This window comes from Cottoperca gobio, chromosome 8, assembly GCF_900634415.1.
Source record: "Cottoperca gobio chromosome 8, fCotGob3.1, whole genome shotgun sequence".
Lineage (NCBI taxonomy): Eukaryota > Metazoa > Chordata > Actinopteri > Perciformes > Bovichtidae > Cottoperca > Cottoperca gobio.
Window position 1 is genome coordinate 8,054,228 of NC_041362.1, and position 17,526 is coordinate 8,071,753.

The 17,526-nt window shown below is 41.1% G+C and overlaps 1 long non-coding RNA gene across 2 annotated transcripts; it reads left to right on the forward strand.

The window, feature by feature from the left end:
• Window positions 1-2,213: 2,213 nt before the first annotated feature.
• Window positions 2,214-8,478, forward strand: LOC115012552 (uncharacterized). Of its 2 annotated transcripts, XR_003832699.1 has the most exons (4): window positions 2,214-2,356; window positions 4,577-4,846; window positions 4,943-5,029; window positions 7,312-8,478. It is a non-coding gene; the product is annotated as an uncharacterized LOC115012552 (long non-coding RNA). The 2 variants fall into 2 exon arrangements; XR_003832700.1 differs by lacking the exon at window positions 4,943-5,029.
• Window positions 8,479-17,526: the final 9,048 nt, after the last annotated feature.

Sequence of the window (17,526 nt, forward strand, 5' to 3'; positions counted from 1 at the left end):
CACTTCCCCAGGATGCACTGCAGCACGGGAAGCTGGGGATTAAGCTGAATTGTCACTAGGGTTTGTATCAGTGCATGATCCGGGTATGAGAGTCAGAGTGAGTGGGAGGTGAAGAAAATGCAAGTTGCCCTCAGGTGCAGAGGGGTCTACTTAGCACATGAATAATGTAATGAAATAGCTGGTGATTTATTCTACAGTAAACACAAAGTTTTGACAGAATGTCTTCAGCTGGCGAGTGTTTGTAGGTGGTTGTGTGTTTTGACACCTGTGCAGCCTACATTGCTTGCACGCCTGAGTGCACATCAGTGTGTGGATGCACCCCCCTCGGAGAACAGGCCATCGAACGTATGCGGAATTGCGAACCCTGTGTGCTAGGTGGCGGCTGAGCTCATCACAGGTGAGGGCTGTGTGTAGGCTTCTGTCACCTGTCCTCCATCAGTCCTCCTCCCTCTGCCTGTCCCCGAATCACATGGCTGTTTCATGTCATTCATTAATAGATGCCCCAGGGCCAACAATAGCTCACAACCACCTTTTATTACTGTCACTTCACTCTCAGAGTCGTCAAGGACAAATCTGCTCCACTGTCATTCTCCTCGACATTTGTGTTATGGGGAGCAAGAAAGAATGTGTGTTTGTCTAAAAAAAGAGGAAGAGGGTGAAAGAGAGAAAGGGACAGAATGACAGAGAGGAGAAAGGAAGGAATGGAAATAATAAAACGTCAGGAGAGCTGCCATGTGAACAGATGTAGTCTGTTCTCTGTCCTTGATTAACCGTGATGAATACAGCTCCAGTGAGAATACAATATGTAAGTAAAAATATAAAGGCAATCTGTTTCCTGGGTAGAATTTTTAATCACAGGATCATTGGGTTTTGGAAAGAAGTAATTCGTTTTTAAAGACTCAATAAAATAAAATGACACATATGCCACAAACTGTGTTATTCTAACTTTTATCAATCAACTTCAATATATTTTACTGTATGATCCCTTCTGCATTGTACTACAGAAAGTACTATACGACACGTAACGTGAGTATATATATATAATATGTTTCAGTGATTCAAGGATTTAGAGGTCCCTTTGTTGTAACGTGATCCTGAGGCTCTTCGAAAAGACTAGTTTGAAAAATATGACTTTAAAAAGAGAAATATAAAGGATAAAAATGCAATATAAAAATTTGAAATAGGTGTAGAGTGTAAATACATCACAAATCATAACAAACCGTACAATACAATATTGCACACGCTCGAGTGCAAAAATGCAATCGGCATATTTACTGCCATGTTGTTTTTCTGTGTTTGTGTAGCACTGGCCTCTATTCTTCGTGTGCAAACACGTGACAAAACTGTGTGACCTATGCGTGCGACGCCATGTTGGATGATATACAAATCAAAAATGGCGTCTAAAGTGAACAACTACAACAATACAACTCCGACTTCTTCAAAGTATTCTGACTCTCTGGAGTCCTCTGTAAAGGCAAGATTCAGAGAAAAAGTCCAAATCTGCGGCCGTGACCCGTACACGCTAAAGCCGTCGGATTATATTGAGGATTTAGATTCATTACCGCCGATTGAATATTCGGATATTGTGAACTACCTTGTGCTACAAACGTCGTGGGCAACCAACGCACAAATGAAGGCATACAAGAGCTTAGATGCTTATACTTTCTTTGTTTCTGGCTGGGTTGGTAGTCTTCTTACTAAACCACTGAAAGATGGCAGGGTGCTCGTCCATGCCCGTGTAAATCACTCGCAAAGAGCTCGAGATACACCGCTCAAGCCGTGGGAGTGAGAAGAGCGGCGATGTTATCCTTGCTAACGTAAACATAGCTTTAGCATGAGCATAAAGTGGACGCCACACACACACGGGTGAATTGTGCTTTTTCTTCTGTTAAATCCTCACGATTTATGTTGTGACAAATATGACAAAGAGGTAGTCCACTCAAGAGATATACCTAAAACCAACAATTTATTAAATCAAGGTTAACAAAAAAACAACAACGGAGTGGGTAGATCAGCAATGAAAGCAGTGCATGGGTGTGTGTCGCATGCCATGGAGGTGCAAAACCAAACAGCAATGTAGTCAGCAGCAATGTCAGCTGTAAGAGAGACACAATCAACACATGGCCCAGCTTCTATACAGCCTAAGGGCTCAGCTGATCCTGATCAGCTGACCAACATCCCACATCAGCCAATTGAGTGCTGAGTTTGCCTTCAAGACAGTGGGCTGGGCGTCACACATGATTGGCTCCAGACTGATTGTTCTAATGACGCTCATGTGTGATCACTGTGACATTTAGGTGTCTATTTTACATGCTCTGGGAATATCTGCATTTGTCATCAAACTTCAGTGTATGAAGTAAGTGCTCTTTAATTTTTATGTCAGCCTTTATTTGATGTGTAAAATGAGGATCATTACAATAACTCTGCACATTGTTATCTCCATAAAATGTGTTTTTGAGTAGAAATGAAAATAAATTCTCCAAATTGTTTCAAACATCTGGTTTACTACTAGTATCTTTTTATTTATTAATTAACTTTTTTTGTTTTAGAATGAACAAGAACAGATCTATACCAAAATGGGTCAAAGGGGTATATTTAACAATCACATATACATTGGTAATAAGATTGCAAAGCGTTAAGGGCTGCCATACTTATTTTGGGGAAAACCAATACACACGGGCCAGTATTAAATTGTATGTTGTCGAAAGAAATCTCCTTGTACATGTCTACAGGGACATGTCTGTGTGTCAATAGTGAGAGGTCAGTAAGGGTAAGGGTCAGTGCACACAGATGTCCAGAGGAAGGGTACAACAGATGGGTAATGCACAAGGGGTCAAGGTCATGCCTGTCTATCCGCTTCCACATAGTTCACATTGGCCTCAGTTCAAACTCAAAGTTTAAAGAGGTTGTTGAGGATAAAGGAAACTAGCATAATTTAAAATGTCCTAATCCCCTGCTGTATTAAACTGTAAGTAACCATTTCATCCACTGATTAGCAAATGTATCCATACACAGTTTCAAGAAGAAAGTCAACCTTCCTATGCTGAACATGCTGACAATTCTCTTAACAAGCACTATGCTCTGTTATGTTGTTGCTGGATCTTTTTTAATCATCAAGTTCCTTTTTTTTGTACACATGCAGGCAGTATTTGGAGAAGATTCTTGTCATGAAAATTGACTTTGATTTAAATATTACACTGAAATCATGATCAATCTCTGAGCCAATTATTGAGTTTTTCTCTGCTACTACCCCCAGACAGTAAAGGTCCAATTACAGCACAGTCCCAAAAAGATGTGAAAGACAGCAGCCTAGGAGTTCTCACACTTCCTCCAGCAGTGATCGTATCCTGGTTTGCCACTCTATAATTATTTAATCTTTGTGGTAATGAAAAACCTGATATTTCTTTATACAAATTCGCTCCATTGACCTGAACTTGAAGTAGTCACATGTGTTGTATACATGTTAAATCATTCCTCCTCTGACGGTTGTATTGGCTTCCTTCTCCCATTTTTAGATTTGACTTTGGCATTGAGGAGTGGCTCTTAGCACACTGTAGGAATGAATACATTCTCAACCAATTTTCTGTGAAGATTGGACTTGTATGCATCGATAAACACATTAATCAGATCCATTTCTATCCAGTTACTCTAATATTAATATATAATAATATTTCTTGAAATTGTGCCTAACTTGGGGATATCTGAAGAAGTACTGTCTTTCTACATAGTGAGTGTGTTATTACTTTAACTTACTGCATTCTCTGAACCAGACATTCAGGGAGATCTTTTTCCAGCAGTTCAATTTCTCTGAATGTATTACTTGAGTAGTTTTCATCTCCTAATAGTGATTGAAGAGGTATGTCTGATTGGTTCCTCTGATCCAAATGTTTCCATATGTCCGTAGGGTTTTGGCCTTTCCATATAAATGCCGAAATCCTTATTTTCCTCTCATTAATTAGTATTTATAAGAAATGAGTTGTTCAGAAATGAGGGTGGTTTGTAGTGCTGTTGTCGTAATCAAATCAGTGTTGCTAATGTTCTTGCTTACCACCATCTCCATCCTGAAGGCCCCGGGACAAGTAGTCCTGAGAAAGAGCATCTTTGTTGAATTTCATGCACATAACAGGATAAAATGCTTCTTTGGTGTTATGACTATTTTGTGGTTTGTGTCAACAGTAACTCTGTTGGTAGTTGCATTTGAGGTTAATCTTTTTTTATTCAAGAGCAGAATTGTTGTTAAGGCTGACTTCATTCTTTGCTTCATGAATGTGGGAGATGATGGAGCAGACTGGAGTAAGGCCTCAGGGGTCAAAGTATGACATCAAGCATTTTATCTAAAAGTTTGGAAACGCTGTTCCCAGAAAATATAATACTGCCGGAACTTTGGTCTTAACTGGCGCTAGCAGGAGACTTGTACAATGTTCAGGACAGGCTGACTTATTAGCATCTTTTTCTCCCGTTTCTTTTCTACATACATCCTCAATTCCAACTCTGGACGTGAAAAGGAGTCTATTTTTCCCCGACGGTGATTTCCTCCAATATCTCGTCTCCCCTTGTCTGTGTGTATTTTCAACAGGCAGACCCATGGGGTTACAGTCTTGCAAGCCTTGCAACTCCTGCCTGCCGGACTGCAGAGCGGCTGGTGGCTGCTCGTGTGTGTGCGGCGACTGGAGATATTGCTCCGAACGCTGCTGCTGTGACATCTGCTGCCAGATGTGTGTGGACGTGTGCTCTGGCGTGTGTTCAGGAGACTGCAGCTACACCTTCTGTACCCTCTGCCTCAGCATGGCACAGAGCTGTACCTCGTTTTTTACCACCCAACAAACTGAAACATCAGAGGCACAACGTAAGTCTGCTATTCACAATACAGCTGTTCTACTAATAACCTGTGCATTTTGTTCAGCTAACATACATTTAACCTGAATGTTTTTATCTGGTTTAGAGCCTATGATGGATCTAGTACAGCGTGCCTAGTGAACATGTGAGAGACTATAAGACCAAACCCATAATATACATCGAAAAACACCAGGTACATAACATTTAGTTTCACAGGATTTGTTTCGTTTGCTCCAGTCTTGACATATTCTGTAGGATTTCAATGCGACTGGGTCGTTTTTGTTTCCTGAAAGACGAGATTTCAGTTGCACTGTAACTAAATTAGAAGGGGTTTTTTTTTTTGGGAGCTATTTAATCCACATTGACCTCTAAAATTCCTGCCAAGTGTACTATGGAATAGATCCAGCCATTGTTATTGCTTCCAAGCGCATTTCAGTGGTAAAGGGCTCTTTGATCCCAAGACATGCTGACAGTAACAGAAATGCATTTAACTAGAAAACAATAATCTCCCTTGTATTAAGTCAAAACAGGTCTGTGTATGTTCCATTTGTGAATGTGAGAAAGAGAGGCAAATTGTGGGTTGGGGTAGAAAGGCAAAACTAAATGTACATCTTGTTTGGGCATAGATGACTAGTGTAGTGCTTGTACACTCTGTACAGGCTGATTCGGTGACTAAAGAACAGCACTTTAGGGCAGAGAAAGTCTGCACATAGGTTTGCTACATGAGGAAAAGGGTGGTGGAGGGGGAATTCCCAGAAGACAAATACTTGGTTGTAAAAACTGGATCTTCCATTGCAGTAAACGGAAGAGAAGTGTTGTGTTTGACCTTGAGTCTGTGATGTAACATGTTAGTCAGCTGACTAGACGGCTAAGCTGTACACCCGTCTAACAGAGTAGGGCTATTATGCTTTATAATTACAGGACTGGGTTGAGAAACTTTAACAGGCAATTATACTGCAAGGAGGAGTTTGATTAACTGGGACAAGGTACTAGGACAGGAGACGAGAGGGAAGGCAGGTGGGTTAGTATAAATGGTTTTGAGTCACGAAATGTGACGAGTTTAGAGATGTACGAGGAGCAGGGTGAGAGAAGAAAACGTATTCTGAGTGCAGTAAGTGTATTTTGGGAAGAAGAAGAAGAGACAGTCATGAAATTGAGCTCCTGGTGTGAAGGGGAAGCACTTAGGTTCAGACGGGGGGGGGGGGGGGGGGGGGGGAGGTCTTGGCCAGAACCATTAGAGAAACAGAATGAACGTCTCTGCAGATTTCTGAAAGTGATGATCTAGGAAGTGTTCGCGTTAATTGAGAACAATTTTTCAAGTGGAAAGGAATGGCGGCATAGTCTGAGATGGGGATGCAGAAGACAATGGGACAAGGCGGCGAGGCAGACGGATCCATGTTGGGATGCATGCATGCGAAATACAACAATTAGTAAAATGATCATCTAGTGGTATCTTAAAGGGGCAGTGCACATTGAAATCGGCTCTAGGACGGGACACCATTCAGCACCATTGGCAACCATAAATTAAAATGTCGTACAGTATATGTAAACGGGACATGTACAACTGAATTGATGTAACAATAAAACAAAGACTACAGTGGACAACACATGCAATTCAGCATAGGCAGGCCATTGAGAAATGGTGAGCATAGTTTGGGAAGTTGGTAGATTAATAAATTGAGAAAGCAGTTTGGAGCCGGAAGGCAATTCAACTAGAACAGATGAGAAGAATCGAGGGTAGCGTTGGTTGATATGAAAGGTTGATGCAATGGACAGTAATCAAACTGCAGTGAGAAATCTATATTTTCTTTTTTTTTGTTATATTTATTTGATAAGTTCCTTTTTAATAAAACTGATCTACAGCATGTTGTGTGTTGGAGCATGTTGGGTTTTTGAATGGGTGAACACATGGCTATTTTGGTGTAGTGCGACCTGTATACCGTGACTGTAAAGACTCCTAGAGGCCTGGCTGGGGTCATAGTGCAGTTGGACACCGCCCATGTTTTCACTTACAACCAACACCGACGCAATCTGAAGCAATCCAGTGCACCAACAATGACCATGAAAGGACAGTGGCAGCATGACATTCCTAGTTTGACTTGCAGACAACAGCATGGTCAGTGAAATCTTGATTTCTCTCCTTTACATCAGATTGATTGACAAGCGAGTATTGATTAAAGTCTGATTGCTTCCTTCCAACACGGCTGAGGGGCCAAGTTATCTGCTGCCGTCTAATGAGGACGGAGATGAGAAGCACACAATGGGTCTGAAAAGCGTTGCCTGCACAGCGGCAGTGTTTGCATGCACATGTGGAGTTGTAACTTCAAAGTTGATGAAATCGTGTGTGTGTGTGTGTGTGTGTGTGTGTGTGTGTGTGTGTGTGTGTTTGAAGACAAATGATTTATCGCTAATAGGGTTTTGTAGAATATATCAAGTTTTTGAATTTTGTATTTGTATGTTTTTTTCTATTTTCAGAACAATGGCCCTCACAATAAGCCCAAGCTTATCACCACAATCATGGCTGAACAAAACAACTGTGATCAAAACAAGGCTTTCTGGGTCCCACCCCTGCGATGGCAGAGACTGCACCCTACTTAACACTCATGTCGCCACCCTTCAAGCCCCATGCTGCACCTCATTTCATGTTAATGGATTTACTTCTTGTGTATCTGGGTGGACAACCACTTTTACCTGTGTTTTCCAGTACAGCACTCTTAAAGAGACAAACAGGATTCTCCGACCCTCAACGAAGCGAAAGTGATGCACCGTTTACATCTGGAGGATTAAACTGGCCTCATCCTGGCATACGAGCAATCCTTCAAAGCACTCGTTGGATGCCTGCAAGATTGTTTTGCACTTTGAGGCAAACAAATATAATTTGGTTGCACGCATTGTACCATCTGATATCTCTTTTGTGAGATAAAGGCGCCTTGGGACATAAGGTGCTATTTGCTTCCACTGAATTAAACCTTTTTATTATCCTCCCATGAAATAGCAAGGTTATGGAAATTGTAATGATCGAGTGTGCCACGTCCCCGCATCGAAAGACGCTTAGAACAAGGAAAATGAGGAAAATCTAACACTGTGGACCGTACCCGTCTCTGCTTGTGTTTTCTCCTCCTCCCCAGTCCCACTGGACTCTGCAGTGCATTCAGTTCAACTCAAATTTGTATCCCTCTCAAACTCCGAGGATAAGCTGTATGGCCTAGTTTACTCCTTGAACTGACCTTATCCTGCTGAAAGTTTGTGTGTCTATATTTATACCCACAGTAAGTCCTGTGAGTCCAAAACAATTTGTATATACTTCACTCACCTTGATTGAGCAGCTGAGTGTGGTTTCTTTTGTATGGATTTTTCAGTTTTTTATTTTCTTGACATCTCCAGAGAGTGGAGGATTGAAATGGTGAAGTATGTTTAATATCAGAAGTCCAGTAGGAGCTCTGATACGAGTTGAAAAACTGTGCACAAATGTTGCGTTGAGATCAGTGACATTGGGTACTGCAGAGAGCTGTATTATGTTGCCTCAGCTAAGTCTTTTTGAATGTGTATGTACTGTATTTGTCCTATTTTGTCTGCTTCTTGTGCAGTGTGGACTTTTACAAATCAATGATACTATATCTTTAAATAAATTGTCTCACAGGGCTTGCCTTGAAAGATGTGTTTCATTTACAACCAGCAGAATGTGGGCACACACCATGATAAACATGGAAGTCAGGGCGAGGCTCCAAATGACTGAGGATCTACCTCAAAAAATGTGTAGTAGGAAGAACAAAATTTCAGATCTTGAGAGGATTTTTGTATTTTTTTTTTTACCCACCTTTTGCGGTCTTTCATCTTCTTTCCTCTTTCTTATCTCTTTGTGCCTGAGTGCATTCCTCTCACCTCGCTCGCTGTCTGTGTTCTCCTCATGAAGTGCATTGCTTTTACTGAATGTCTTCTGGTTAAGTGTGGAGAAAGGCATTGTGTGCTGCTGTCACTCAACTAGATTACAGCTCTGGAGAATCCTTATTGCTCACCCTCCAAAAATAAGTAGATGCTTCCTAACTTTGCTGGCCAAAAATATCTGAAGATATCTGGGATTTTTTTTTTTCTTCTTCCTCTGTTTTGGGAGGTTGTGGTACAAAAAAAACTCAACGTGAGACTGAATTGGAGCACTACATCTGAATTTGATTCAACAAAGCTGCTATCAATGAATACTCGCACACTTGTAACCCTGTAGATGTAAAGATCTAAGAAAGCGCTGGATAAACAGACATGTTATTCAAAGCTTTAATCCCTTATTCATTTTATTTTGTTTCGCAGATATGTATTTTTTTTTTTTCAACCTCTGTTCTCTTTTCACCTGTCAACATTCCCACAGCTGTCAGCTTAGTTAGCCGTGGCCTTGTGAGGTTTATAGTGTTTTGATGGCTAATAAATGCGTACTGTGAGAGGCTTTCCTCCATCATTAGCACAATGGACACAATGCTTACTGCATAGAAAAGTGATCTCAACAGAGAAGAGCTTATTGCGCCTCATCCGTCTAAATCAAACCTGCTGGCCGTCACAAAGCTAAAAAAACAAAACTAAAAGCATGAAGCCCTTTGTTTTTTAGATCTTTTAAAAGTCTGGACATGCAACTCGGAGCATTGCATATTATGTGGAGCACAGCTTCACTCTATATGATGTGAAGCAAGTTGTAGCTTTAGGAAAAGAAGAAGTGCAATGGTGTGCGTCCAATCACAGTTGTGAGAGAGTGGAGGTGGGTTAGTGCATGGTCCGTCTCGTTTTTTTATTTTTTGCCCTCCTGCTGCGTGTCAGGTTTTGAGATTCTGGAGATGTGCAAGTAAGACTTGCTGATGATGTGCAGGGGAAGCTAGGAGAGCTGCAGTTTGGGGAGGTGGGTGGCAATTAATTTTTTTTGGTTGAAATTGGATTTTATTTTGGTCCACTCTGAGACCTCCATCTTATCCTGCAAACCAGTCTTCCCACTCAAATTTCCATCTCACCATGTGAAAATTGGAGTGATATAAAGATGCGAGCTAGAGATGGAAAAGACAGTTAGAGATGGAGGAAAAAAGGAGGGCAAGGGAATGGCATAAGATGCAGACACCGAGATATAGGAGGAGAGAGTGAGATGGAGGGCGGACAAGGAGGCAGCATAGATTTCAGCGTTTCCAGTGCACAGCAGCAAATGTCTCCACCAGATTTCTTTATGATAAATTTGACCTCATGTGGAGAAATGTAGCTATCACACTCCTGTAAGTTATTTATGTTAAGCCGTTTCCTTCTAGCTTCAAAATACAAACTAGTGAAATTAAAGAAACCAGCCTCTTTCTAAAAAAAATAAATAATAATAATAATAATAATAAAGCTTTTATAAATCATGTATCTAATATATTTTTGGCTACTTAGTATTCAAAATGTGGGTGAAATGAAACAAAGCCAGCCCTGCCCACTCTCCTCTCAGGTGCAAAGACAGAGACACTCGTACATGCATATAAATAGTGACGGAGACATTGCTCATCTTGGATGCGTTCCACTGCTGTTGGGATTTGATAACAGGGCGGTCTAACAAAATCTCTGTACTTCAAATGCATTCCAAATCCTCTGTAGAGTCCACAATGGAAAGTATTTAACAGATTCGCCAGCATGCATAACAAGAGGAGAAAATAATTAGCTAAAAGTAGAGGGGAGAAATCAATAAATAGGAAAAGGCCTTTTAATAGCGACGGTAGCATGGTTTGTGTTCGGCTGGTTTGCATTCATAATGTATCGGTCGACAGCCCATTAGACGGCGTTAAAAGGAAATCAGATTCTTGTCTTCCTCCAAAGACATTAGGCGAAGGGGGTCAGACTGAACACAAACTGGTAATTGACCAATAGATTCAGGTAAATTGTTGGTCTCTGGAAGGAACAACAATTTTGTTAAATTGCATTTTTTTAACTGTGTGTGTGGGGGGGGGGGGGGATTTTGGATTGCTTGTGTGTTATGCAATGACCGTGCTGCTATGAGTGCAGCGATTCTGATATCCCTATTACTTACCAGTTCTGTAAATGTCCTTTCCATCTCAAATGCAAACCTCCCCGTAATGCAGAATAAGTGCAGTGCAGAGAATGGAGAGCTGATAAAGATGTAAATGAAAACGGAGATATGGGTTTGCACATGATTTGTAAGATGGAGAACGGGATGTTATAGTTTCTGTGTGAATGAGAGGTCAGAGATTGTTCAGCTAGACTAAAAAAAACAGGAAGTCCGGTGGATACTAACAAACCCTCAGGGGCGACCTGTCAGTCACACTAATGGACACTAACAATAGTAAGGTCAATGCATTTTTAGGTGTTTTTTTGTTTTTGGGTGAGTCACAGTCGATTCTGCTACAGCCTGTTAAATGTTGATTGCTAAACAGGCTTGAACATGATGTTGACGGCAAATTATTTGCTAATCAAGTGCCATTTAGTCTTTTAATGTAGGCGCTTTGTTCAGTAATATTCTTAATGTCAATATGCGTTTGAACTAATCTTCTCTGTGGGTGCAGCGATTCATTCTTCTTTTCTGATGAGCCCTTACACAAATGGAAAATAAAAATGATTGTAATTGTTTATCTGAACGAACATGTCAATAAATGGAGAGAGGACGAGAGCTTTTATGGCGATAAATGGGGAATCTTTCAAATGGGCTGTCTTTCACTTCCCCATGTCATATTTTCATTACACGATTATTGTGCCCAAAAGAATTATTGATAAAGAAATGCTAATGCTATCAGTCAAAGTTGTCTTTAACTTTGTTTATTGTGCATTTTGTCTCTTATTTGGCAAATGATTTACACTCAAAATATGAGTGTAGAGAGAGAGAGCGAGAGACTAATCATAACTGTGCAAAAGTATATATCTGTTATTTCCTTGACTATTTATACAATATTATCACATATGAAGCATTAACATAACAATATCAGAACGTTTTAATACCACAATTATCGCGGCACGCCTTCTTTCACGTGAACCGTACGACGGGAAGAAGTGTGTGTTTGAAGTGAAGTGAAGTTTTGGAGATTGAGTTTCTGGTTTTAGATAAAATACTGTGGCTTTCTTTCACTCTGTGAAGGACAGTTGGTATGCTGAACACATCCACCAACAGCTGCGGACAACGGTTTGTTCACAACACGTGCCAGTCATGTTGCAGAGACTTAAGTGAATTCCAGGCTTGGTGCCACAGGACTGAGTAGGAGCCTGACCTCACAGTTACATGCAGGCTGGAATTTGATCAAGGCAACAAAAAATAAAAATCCCAGGCTAAACACTTACCGTGGGGAAATCTGATCTGCCGGTAACGGACGCCGTACAGACCTGCCTCTCTGACCCTCTTACAGACCCGCCTGGTCAAACATGGGGCAGCCGCCTGGTTCGGGAAGAGGTGGAGGATACGGATGTAGACCCCTCACCCTGCAGGTGGGACTTTCAACAGTGGAAGAGACCTGCTGCTCAGTTACAGTGATGAACGACTTTGCCTACCCTCTGATAATTGCTCACTCAGGGGCATAGAGGGGTCCATTAATCAAAATGAGCTGAGGTACTGCAGGACTCCTCCACCTATGGCAGACTCCAGCATGCCTCAACAACCCCGGGGCGGACCCGGAGGCATCGGCTTCAGAAGAATCTGGCTGGTCAGGACACTGTCATTCTGCGGTGACAGTCAGTGACTACGCTGACGGTCTGCAATCTAACCAGCTGAACAGAGCACACAGAGGGGAGGGGTCTCCGTTGACTGACTGCCAAATAGAGCAGCCTCTTAACCTCAACGTGAAGCAAACTGCACGATGCACCTATGGGATTGTCACAGAGACTTTGTTGACATGCCTGAGAGGGAGAGAGACGACAAATGTGAGAAAAGTACAGGGGAAGAGGGGGAAGCGGTCTTTTTTTTTTCCCGCCGTGATAAATTGAGGGAATACAGTGAGAGTAAAGGTCTGAGATTGATTCTTGCAATAATGCATCACTCGGCATGTCTGTTTGTGACTGGTGACAAAGTGTTTATGTTTTCTAAATAAAGGAACGGATGCAGCCAGATCACTTTGTCTCAAGAGTGAAATCTATTTGATCAAAGTAAAGTAATCTTGTTAGAGGACTGGATTCTGTTGCTTCAGTTAGATTGATGGGAAATCACAATCAAGGTCACAGTCTCATCTGTTGTGGAGCGTTTGCTGGTACTTTTAGTTCTGCGATTTAACTGTTTGTGCAAGAGGAAAACGGTACGCACCATATGTCAAGCTTCGGAGTTTAGCTTGACACATTTAGTGTATCATTACGTTTCAGTTCTGACTAAGTTTCTTTATACTGTTTCAATGGCAAACAAGTTGTTCAACTGTTTTCTTTAAGTGGGTAAGTTGGCATAGCAACTCTTCAATGCAGGGTAATGTCTCCTGGAAAAAAATCCCAATCAATTTATTGTTGGATGAGTGGATCATTAATGAACTCTAAACAATGTTTTGTACGTATTGACTTTTGCCTGGCAGCAGGCAGTTATGTTGTGCCAACTAAGTTCATATATATATATATATATATATATATATATATATATATATATATATATATATATATATATATATATATATATTTATTCCACGTGTTTTTGTTCATTTCAGTTCACATCCTTTGGGAAACATTTGCACTTTTGACTCTGAGGCTGTATGTCTACTTATTATATTAATGATTGTCAGGAGAGGCAACTTCAGGAAACTTTTGTACTCAATCATATTTACTGTATATGTTATCAGTGGACCTTTTGGCTCGGCAAGTTTTTAATTAATGCAAAAATACAAAAACTCTATAACACCTGCCTTGACCTAGAGACATGATGCATCAGAAAAAAAAGATTCCAAATTATGTTTTTGGGCAGTGTCGAGACCATTATTACTGTGATAATTGTTTCAATTATGAGTTAAATGGATGAGAAATAAGGTCAGCATCATAATTAATGTCATTAAGCTGAAGATGATGAAAGTGAGTGAAGAATAATTCAACTGATTTACTTTGGTTTTGAACCTGTTCATGGTAACTCTGATATGTGAGGTCATACACACTGAGGTTAAAATAATCTGAGTTTGTCAACTTTTGTTTACGTACAGTATCTGTCCAAATAATCGTCCAAAATAAATAAAATATAATCATAGCAATATTAAATAACAAACAAATACAAATTGCAGACTTATATTGAGTTCCTTTGAATTACATTGTTATACTGTTGATGCATGGTATGCACTGCAGTAGACCAAAACATTTTTAGTTACAGTAAAAAGAATGTACTAGAACAATATTATTAAAATGTGGATAAAAGTATTTTTAACATCTTATTTAGTTGAAAAATACATATTTTTAACTGTCTGTTTTTTTTTTTAGAATGAAAGTATATTCCTGAGGTGCATCTCCTCTTCCCTGGGCAATTCTGAATTTATGATGCAATATCTCAAAACACAAAAAGATACAAAGATAATAATCAAATTAAATTGTAGACGATGCTTTGGGGATCCACCACCAGTTTTTCAAAATGGCTCCAAATATCTATGAACAGTAGGTTACAATAATAATTCCTAAGCCACTAAATGGAATAGAATCTCTGCACAAATGTTCACAGACTGTTCTGACACAGCTGCAGCTATTACACATGATATCAAATGTGAAAACGAGGGAACAATAGTAAAGGGGTCACTCATTATCACCTGAATCTGCAGCTCCCCCTCGGCTTTACGGAGCTTTATAGTGAGTTTCGGCTCATTTTATTTTTTTAAATCCGTCTAACTGCAACTTCACTGCTTTGCTTCCCTATCAACGCGCTCATAATGTCGTCTTCGGCCACAGCTGTTTCAACGATTAAGCTCTAAAAAAAAAACACTGCACACTACCTGCTCAGCACCAAACAGCTGGTACACACAGTTAGCGACTATCTAGTGAATATATTGGCGCATTTAGCAGCTAAAGAGTCAGATATTTCCCTAAACAGTTGGTAGAGACCAAAAGCGGAGCTAAAAAAGAGGACTTAAATTGGACTTACATTCGCCACAACTCCAAATAAGTGATAATGTTGCTCGATAACTGCCTGATGTTTAAATAAGCAACAGTTTTCTATTAAAACTGTTTGCAATATGAATTTAAAGGGTGATGTTAAAGTGTTAAATGTTTAAAAGTCTTGTGTTGTGTTCACAACTTGCTTCTGCTCCCCTCGAGCGGCAAAACAAATCATGCATTGCGGCTTTGATAAAAGACCAACACTGTATACTGATGTGATGCATAGTAATGTGTCCTAGTCTTCGTGATATGACGAGGGGCTCGCGCATTGTGAATACATGGCGACGTTGAATAGCAGCAGCGGATTTCAGAACCTCTATCAGTGATGTGAGATCATTCTCCCGTTCAACCTGAAAGGCAGCTCCCCACCATTCTTCAGTGGAAAACCTTACCATTCAAGTCAGCGGGAGACAAATCTTATTATCCTTCCAGGCTGAAGGTGGGCATGCCCTTTTTGTGTGGATGCCCATGTTTTTAGATGGGTCTGTAGGAGTCCACATCACACAGCTGGTCATTAAATGAGAATCAGTTCCTCCCATCTCATCCTCACACACAATAAACTACCTCTACCGTTCCTAGCCAATCTGCAGACACTCCGTCTATTTCACGGTCCAGTTTATGTGCCGTGTGTGTGTGTGTGTGTGTGTGTGTGTGTGTGTGTGTGTGTGTGTGTGTGTGTGTGTGTGTGTGTGTGTGTGTGTCACTCCTGTCCCGTCCTGTCCCTGTATACCACCACATCTGCCATAATGAGAGGCAGGAGAGTGAGCCTTGGCTTCAGGGACTCATGTGGGAGCTCACATTATTGTCCTTGCATTATATCGCCTGTAGTGGTTTATCTCTGTACCAGCGCTGCACATCACATTACATTGGACATCGGCAGGCTGACTGAGACCTACGGAGCAAATGAGCCGTAATGGGCATCGTGTTGAACACAGAGAGACATGTGTGGTGCTGATGTCACACTGCTATGGAGATCATATATATTCTTCCCTACTTTCTTAAGTAGCATTTATTCTCCGGCTGTGTTTTCAGTCCATCCATTTAAAACACAGCTGTAAAGATGGAAGACGTGTGCTCCCCACTTGCTCTCACTCACTTCACAAGCTCATCCTTCAGACAGTTGCATGAATTAAAAGCAGACCGGTGGCTCACAGTACCACCTGCTCTTCACTCAGCGTGGAGACATGTACTGTGGGGCTGCCAGCACTGCAGGTCATCCCCCCCCCCCCCCCCCCCCCCCCACTGGACGTCTTCCAGAAAAGTCCACCAAGAATGTCCGTCCGACCTCTCTCTGGTGCTTTGCAGTCATTACATGAAGCACACACTTCATCTCTCGGAGAGGAATGAAATCAGTGCCTCGTCAGCATCGTCAGCTCTTTCTTAAAAGGGAAGTTCTTCCTTTTTAATGCTCCAATTATGTATTTTTATTTCGATTTGTGCCTGTAGACACGATAATTCCTCCCAAGAATATACAGTTCTGTTTGACGAATTGTTTGATACTCTGTGGGATTGTAGAATCCAATTGAGTGATTAATCTTTTAGTTGTATGCCAGGCATGCCATGTGTCTCTCTGTCAAGCAGCAGTTCTTTGACCGCTTGAACCTGAAAATTAGTCAAGAAGAGTGATGGTGTGTTCAAGGTGAAAACTAACTCCTTAGTGTATGCTCATCTATCTTTCTTCTCTCATTCACAGGATCGTGGCACTCGCTCGGCGAAAACATGTTCCGCACTGACGGTGCCCGCCAAAAACCAGTCGTGTTGTTTAAAACTAATGAAGACCCAGCTGGCTCAACTGTCCTCAAGCTGTAACAAAGTGCTCAGAGAAACTTTCTGGAAACCCTCCTCTGTTCTCCAAGGGCAAATGTTCAGAAATGGCCTTTTTTAAAAGTCACAATTTCCCTGTGTAGAAACAACGATTGTCTAAAAATTGAACAAAAAAAAATACATATATGAATGATAAGTATGTAGGTATGACGAAAAAACTAAGATCTGCAGCATGTAACAAAAAGGAAGCCATGTAATGAAGAGCATGGCCAGTATCTGAGTATCATCAAGGAAGCACAATGGTTAACATTACAGGCTCCTCTCACTTTCCACTGGCCGTTGGTCTGTTCTCTGCAGCCTTGGGAACAAGCACAACACACACGCGTACATGCACACACGTGCGCACACATAAACAAGAAAAATTGATTACCACCTCTTCCTGATTGCAGCCCCTCTGTCTTCCAAATCTAAATTGCAACTCCAGACACAAAAGCAGCTGAAGCCCACTAAATCAATCTCTCCCACTCTGCAGCTCCTTCACTACCAAATAAAAAAGTACAAGCTTTGCAGAGAAGTGAAAAAACCCAGAATGTATGCAGGACAATGCTGTCCGCCTTCTTCGACCTTGCACTTCATGTCCAAGGATAATGGACAATATCTTGACTAGTCTTCAAGATGTGCTGGGAGATTAAAATTGCAGCTTTCACCAAATGCTCATATTGTATTGTCCTAGAATAAAGTGCCATTTATTGTCCACATACAGTGTTTAATTCCCTCGCCTGTGGCTTCATATATTCCCTCCACATCCTAGAAACAATTGGACATTATTCCACCAGGAGCCCTATCTGTCTAATTACCGACTGACTTTACACTCCATTGATTTGC